The sequence below is a fragment of the Physeter macrocephalus genome, chromosome 15 (genome assembly GCF_002837175.3).
Source record: "Physeter macrocephalus isolate SW-GA chromosome 15, ASM283717v5, whole genome shotgun sequence".
Taxonomy (NCBI): domain Eukaryota; kingdom Metazoa; phylum Chordata; class Mammalia; order Artiodactyla; family Physeteridae; genus Physeter; species Physeter macrocephalus.
This window is the reverse complement of record NC_041228.1, coordinates 51,620,832-51,628,313: the sequence shown is the minus strand read 5'-3', so window position 1 is coordinate 51,628,313 and position 7,482 is coordinate 51,620,832. Positions and strand designations below refer to the sequence as shown.

Here is a 7,482-nt window from a genome sequence, read left to right as displayed (position 1 = left end):
GCATATTCATATAGTAATAAAAAATAAATACATAAAATATAAATAAAAAATCCATCCCTTCAATAATCACAAGTTCAAGACAGATGGCCATTGCTGAGTAGTTCACATGTGAAAATCAATTTGGTGCTTTAGTTGCCATCAAAAATTAAATACAGTCAATAATGGAATGGGGCTGAGCCAACAAGTCATACAGTCCAAGCTACACACATTTTATAGAGTCCAGAACAAAGGTAGTGATTTTTTTTCTCCACAATTGTGTACATATTAGAAGATCATTGAATTTCTACGTACATTTCAGGGAGACACTACAGGGGTGTTTGACAAATTTTAATATTAAGAAGACAGAGGAAGAGAAAATGTAACAATTTGGTATGAGGAAGAAAGGTCTTTGAAAAAGAAACCATATGCTGGAGAGACTGTGTTGAAGATCACTGGATTTGTAAATGCAGACAACTAGACATATTCCTTTGTAGCTCAATAGTACAGAATGGGCACAATAAGTGGAAAATCATATCCACACATATGGTCTATGGTTCTATCCATCTCAAAAGGTCTGGAGAAGAGGAAGATAAGAAAGTTTATGCTAACGACTTAACACAGTACCTGACAGCCTCAAACTACTCAATACACAGCACTTATTGTTGTTGTTGTGTTTATTCTTTGGGGAGTTATTTCCCGGACCTTTGTCATTGATTCAATATAAATTCAGGCTTCTTCAATGAATTGTTATGTATCTTTTCGTAGAATTGTATGGCAATGAAGGAGATAAATAAAAGTATTTAGAAAGTCAATAAGAATAAAACTTATTCCTGCTACTATGGTAATCACAAAAGTTTTCCCAATGATATTTCTCCCAGGAGACACTGTCCCTTATTCATTTGTCTGTTAGAGACTCTGGCTGAGAAGAACAGTTAATAAAGTTATCTTTCATTAAGAAAAGCTGTTCTCATTTTTATTATTCCTGTATTTACCTCTGGGAGCTATTTTAGACACTTTAAAACTAAATACTTGACAAGCCAGCCCTAAGCAAATGTACCATGCTTATTTATGTAACCTAATAATGTGACATTTATGACTATGTATTTCAGACAGGAAACATGGTTAATGAATGATTATAATAGCTTAACTTTACTGAAATAATTGCCTTGCATTAAAGTGGTTCCTGAGTCATTAGGTCTCAAGGATATTTATTTGATCATGTTTTCTTGTAGTATTCAAGACTACCTGTGACTTTGTCCCCAGTTAAGAAAATGAACTACATATTTATGAAAATATTCAATCATCCAAGTTTATGGTAAGTCTGATATCTTAACAATAAGCAAACTTTAAAAGACATTATCTTTCAATAGTATGATTTATCATCATCATCATTAAAGGAAAGAGAAAATAATTAGAAATGGCCAGAACTTTTATCATAATTAATATCCAGAATTAATACAAGTTCCAACTTCAAATTAATTCTGTGAAAATCTATGGGATGTTGTAAGAGTACATAAATGCTTTTCTCTACTCTGCTCTTTTTCTCCTTTATCTCTACATCCTTCCTCCTCTTGTTTTCTCTCTTTCAATTTATTCATTCATCTTCGTCCTCCATGTTGCTTCTTCTCTCCACCATTCCTTATGGAAAAGTCAAAGAAAAGCCATAGTTTATACGTGAATATCTACATGTGGCCTAATAAGAAATATATTTGGTGTTTGTCCCCAGTCTGGCACAGATTTCCTAAAACGTTTGGAATTTCCTGAGTGATAGAAGTACATTTTGTTATTCATAACAAGCCCCTTTCAATCACACCTGAGTTTATAATAAGATGACTTACAGTGGGGCCTCTAGATAATTTCAGGATGGGACTGGTCACTACCAAGAGATGAGAGGGCTGGAATTTTTAGCCCCATTCATCTGCCTCCTGGGAAGGAAGGGTTTGCTGGAGAATGGGTTCTACTAAAACTCTTGAACAAGATTCAGGGAACTTCCAGGTTGGTGCACAGACGGAGGCTGTGAGAGAGTGGTGCTCCTGGAGAGGGCATGGAAGCTCTGTGCCCTGCTCCCACCTTGCCCTATACGTCTCTTCCATTTGGCTGTTCCTGAATTATATCCCTTTTAATAAATTGGTAAACGTAAGTGAAGTGTTTTCATGAGTTCTGTGAGCCATTCTAGCAAATTACCAAACCTGAGGAGGGAGTTCTGAGAACCTACAGTCAATCGGAAGTCTGAGTGGCTCCGAACTAGCAACTGGTATCTAAAGGGGGAGCAGCCTTGTGGGGCTGAGCCCTTAATCTGCGTAATCTGATGCTAACTCCAGGTAGACAGTGTCAGACCTGAATTGAATTGTTGGACACCCAGCTGGTGTTGGAAAATTGAAGAATTGTTTGGTGTTAGAGAACACCACTCTACAAATGCTTCAAAATTAATGGCTGATTAGATAACTGCCTGTGATAATTAGGTTATTGCTTATTAATAAAGTATTCAAGGGTCATTTATTATATTTGCACTTTGTATTCAAGGGCTGACTTTTGCTCACTTTTTAAATGACTTAAAAGTAGAATAGGGCTTCCCTGGTGGCGCAGTGGTTGAGAGTCTGCCTGCCGATGCAGGGGACACGGGTTTGTGCCCGGGAAGATCCCACATGCCGCGGAGCGGCTGGGCCCGTGAGCCATGGCCGCTAAGACTGCACGTCCGGAGCCTGTGCTCCACAGTGGGAAGGGCCACAACAGTGAGAGGCCCGCGTACCGCAAAAAAAAAAAAAAAAAAAAAAAAAAAAAAAAAATAGAATAGGTGGGAATTTCTGATGTAACCTTCTTTCTTAAAGGCCACTGAATTTGTAAATGCCAAGCAGTATGAAGACATTTTATGCAAAGTTTATTAGAATAGGTCATTTTTAATACACATGCAATATCTAATTATTATTGCACTAGCTGAGAGAATCTTCTCAAATTACATGACCCATCGCTTAACTTGGGAGCAGCACCAGGTAGCCAAACATATGCCTTAGATAAAAACGAATGAATTATGAGGTCAGGGTGCTTGTTTTTTTTTTTTAAAAAAAACATACATATTAAAATAAAATTTGTAAAACACTTCTATTGGGATGAGATTTGCACTGTGGACAATTTCTTTACATTCCCAAACTATTTACAAAGGATTCTTTTATAAAATAATGTGAAATATGTTTTCAATGGTTGAAATAACTCAAATGCCTTTAAAAACTAGCCAAATAACAGGCTAGATCTAGGCTAATGAGTAGTTGTGAAGACTATGAAATAGCACATTTCAAACTAAAATCATTCACAATCAATCTATTTTAAAATGATGAGTAGGCAAATAAATGCAAGTTTAACAAGATTATAAAAGATAAAGTTCTATTTACAAAAACAACAAAAGAGATGAAATCATTAAGAGCAAGCAATAAGAAAATGGTAAAGGTGTATGAAGATTTCAATTATAAACCCCCAGTCTGCAAAAATAAGAACACAAAGAAATCTTGATCTCTTGGCAGTGGGTTTGTTTTTCATGGTATATATATAGCAGTCCTGAAACTATTTTGAGCATGTTGTTAGATTGAACAACTGAGAAGAAGGGAGATACAAAGGAGATCATTGTGGAGTTAGGATGAAATTGGAGGTACCAGTATAAACTCATCATTTCTAAAGTAAATAGTAGCTTATCTCTAAAGATGGCTACTATCAATGTCTTCCCTACCTGTACCTGCACACCAGACTGCCATAGAGAGTTGGTATCTATTTCTCCACCTCCTTCAATCTGAGATTGTCTGTGTCTACTTACACCAATAGAATATGCAGGAAAGGACACTGTACCAGTTCCAGGCTTTGCCTGTAAAAGGATTGCAGTTTCAGCTTTCTACTCTCACCCTTGTCACACCTCTTCTCAGAACCCAGCCATTGTGTTATGGAAGCCCAAGCCTTGTGCGGAGGCCACTTAGAGATGCTGCAGCTGACACCCTCAGCTGAGCTTTCAGCTGACAGCCAGCACCAGCTTCCAGCCCTGTGAGTGAGCCGTCTTGGATGTCATTCCAGTCGAGCCTTTAGACAACTCCAGTCCCAGGCACCATTTAACTACAACTGTGTGAGACAGCCCAAACAAGCACTTCCTAGCTGAGGCCAGCCAATACAAAAATTGTGAGAGATAATAATAAATTGTTGTTTCAAGTCATTACATTTTGGGGTCACTTGTTATATAGCAACAGAGCCAAAAACTGCTGAAAGACCATGGAAGTAATACGTCTCAGAAGCAATGATCTCAGTGCCAGGTCAGTGTCCAGATTTTTCTAAACATCATTCCCCACCAAAAGAAACTAGTTTTTGTTTGTTTATTTTAGAAATGGCTGATTCTGGGGCTGAGGCAGGGAAAGTACAAGATGAATACAGAACATATTGTGCCAGAAAATAAAGAAGTGCTAATTAATTAATTAGTTAATTAATTGACTAATAAGTCAAAGGGCAAAAGTAGACAGTTTGAAGGAGACAGATCTGGGAAAATTTCAGAATCAAAATAAATGAAGACAGTAATGGATTGAAACAAAATTGAATAAAAAATAATCCATGGGTTCATACTGATAAGAAAGAGAGAGGGAAGAGGAGGAAAGGAGGAAAGAAAAGAAAGAAAAAGAGGAAAAGAAAGTCAACTTCTTCCTTACAACTTCTTCTTCCTTCCTTCGTCCTATACACTGCTGACTAGTATAGAGAAGGAATGATGGAATTAGAAAATCATGACTTTACAACTCTCATAAGAAAAAAATGATTTTAGGCAAGAATCATTAATGGATGCTAAATTAAGGTGGGGAAGGGAGTTGGATAAGGAACAGGATGCTTACATAGTCTCAAAGCATCTCCCACAAATTACTTAGTTACAAAAGAGAAAACAGTATAACACTACAGTGGAGAAAATCTTGACCAGGTAATTAAAATTAATATGACCTGGGTGTGGATGAGCATCTTGCACTACCAGATATGGTTCCCTGAGAAAGACACAACATCTGTTATGTTATAGTCCAGCCAAAAATGCATAACCTAAATCCAGTCATGAGGAAACTGGAAAAACCCAAACTGAGCAACATTCTATAAATTAAGTGACCTGAATTCTTCAAATATGTTGTTGATGTCATAAAAAACAAATAAGCAAACCCAAGAAAATGCTGAAGAACCATTCCGGATTGAGGAAACTAAACAGACAGGACAACTAAATACAAAATGTGATCTTAGACCAGATTTCATATTGGGGGGAATTGCTTTAGGGAACATCACAGGAACAAGTGGATAAAGTGGAATATGGAAAGTAGGTAAAAGAAATATATCAATGTTAAATTTGATAATTGTACTGGAGTTATGGAAGTTATCATTGTACCCGAGTTACCATTGCTCTTAGGAAATACACATTGAAGTGTTAAGGTGTAAAAGGAAAGATATATGCAATCTACTCTTAAATCGTTTTCTTAAACTGTCTGGGGAAAAAAAAACACACAAAAAAACTGTGGGGTGTATGTGTGTGTGTGGAGAGAGAGAGAGCGAGACAAAGAGAGAAAGAAAGAGAATGATAAAACAAATGAGGTGGTGAGTTTAGGTAAAGCATATATAGATGTCCTTTGTTCACATTTTCAAAAGTAAACATTTTCCAAAGTTTAAAAACTATAAAACAAAGTCTGTGGGGGAAAACAAAGACAAAACAATCTATAAGTCAAATTCTACGCATGAGCTGCCAGTTTGTGGCCTCTGATTTAAAATATCATTGACTTACCTGAAATAGTTAAGGAAATAGTTAAAACAAACAAACAAACAAATAGAAACCCACCTAATTGCAGTGAAACTGAAATCAATGATAATAAAAGGCTTTTAAGCCTTCCAGCTCAAGGCTGATTTTTCTCAATGCCCGGGTGTGTTTTCCTCCCAAAAGTTACTTTTAAAAAGGATGGAGGGGGCAAATTTCAAAAAAGCCAATATTGTGAGAATTTTAGCTAAGAGTCAAAGGCTTGAGGATTGTCAAGGGCCCCGAGAGTCAGATTATCTGCCTGCCCAGCTTCTTCCTCTTATCAAAGAACAAAAGCAATGTTCTAGCTGGCGGTTTGGAGACTAAGAAGTTATACCATGTGACTGTTTTCCAGATAACAAGGGTTCACTTTAAATGCTCTCTTAAAAATAAAGATTTTTAAAAAAAATACTTCCTGTCATTAGGGTCCACTTTTACATATCTTCTGTTCATCATGCTTCAGTTAACGTTATTTGTGTTTTATCCGTCACTGCCATGAACACAGGATTTATGTTCAATTTGCTGATAGAATACTGTTAAAAGGCAAGAATGTCCTTAGTTAAAGAAAAAACATGTGGGCTTCAAGAGAGAAATGCAGATGGATTATCCAGACCCGTTGGTGGCTTATCTTCCACCAACACTCTTTGTAAATCTTGGCAAATGATTTCTAGTCACTGGACTCTAGTTCATCTGTAGAAAGACTGAACCAAATTATATCACCTCCAAGATCCTCCCAGATCTAATAATCTCCATCATCTAATTCTGAAGTTAATCTGCTACATCCTCTGCTTGAGATTGGAGAAGATGTAGTCATTCATACCAGTCATCCGCATGTTTTTAACTGTGCTCTCCAGGAAAAAGGTTAATTATGGATGTATATTAATCCACATAAGATATCCATTTACTGTTCCACTAAGAGATAAATAGAAAAAAAAAAGCATTAAAAATAGGCATTTAAAAAGAAAGAGACAAAAAGCAAATTTTAAACGGGACCCTAGTACTCCTTGCCCACTCTATTTTGGAGACACTGTTTTGTAGAAAAGTCTGAATTCCTTCATGTGTCCTTGGAGGACAGTCAGAGTTCACCCTCCTCGGTCTGCTTCCCACTTCTCTCCTGTCCTCTACGCTCCTGCCACCTGGGATTACTCACTGTTCTCTGGACCAGTCACACTTTGTCATGCTCCTGTCTTGACTCCTGCTTTCTGCTGTTTTTCTGGTCAGGGGGAAAACAAACATCACACACATGCTACCTAGTCTTTAAGACTTTGACCCATAGTCACCTCTTTGTGACACCTTCCTCCTCCCATCAGTTTTTTTTTTTCCTTCTCTCTGAGATCACAGTGCAATTTAGTTCACCAAAGTAATTTATGTAAATTATTATTTATATAAATTACGAGTCTGTGAACTTTTCCACAAAATGTTAGTCTCTGAAGACCAAAATTGTCTTTTTATCTTTGCCTAATTTCCAGCACCTAGTACATGGAAAGAGCTCAATAAAAGTTCATTTAATTTAGTGTCTTTGGATTTCCCTGGTGGCGCAGAGGTTAAGAATCACCTGCCAATGCAGGGGACGCAGGTTCGGGCCCACAACTACTGAAACCCGCATTTCTACAGCTCATGCTAGACAACAAGAGAAGCCACCGCAATGAGAAGCTTATGCACCACAACGAAGAGTAGACCCCGCTCGCTGCAACTAGAGAAAGCCTGCACGCAGCAATGAAGAC

General features: G+C 37.3%; 1 long non-coding RNA gene across 1 annotated transcript; it reads right to left on the bottom strand.

The window, feature by feature from the left end:
* Positions 1-1,487: 1,487 nt before the first annotated feature.
* On the bottom strand, positions 1,488-6,882 carry LOC114487885 (uncharacterized). The gene is made up of 3 exons (XR_003683420.2): positions 6,771-6,882; positions 6,579-6,670; positions 1,488-1,617 (listed from the first exon to the last, which is right to left on the bottom strand). It is a non-coding gene; the product is annotated as an uncharacterized lncRNA (long non-coding RNA).
* Positions 6,883-7,482: the final 600 nt, after the last annotated feature.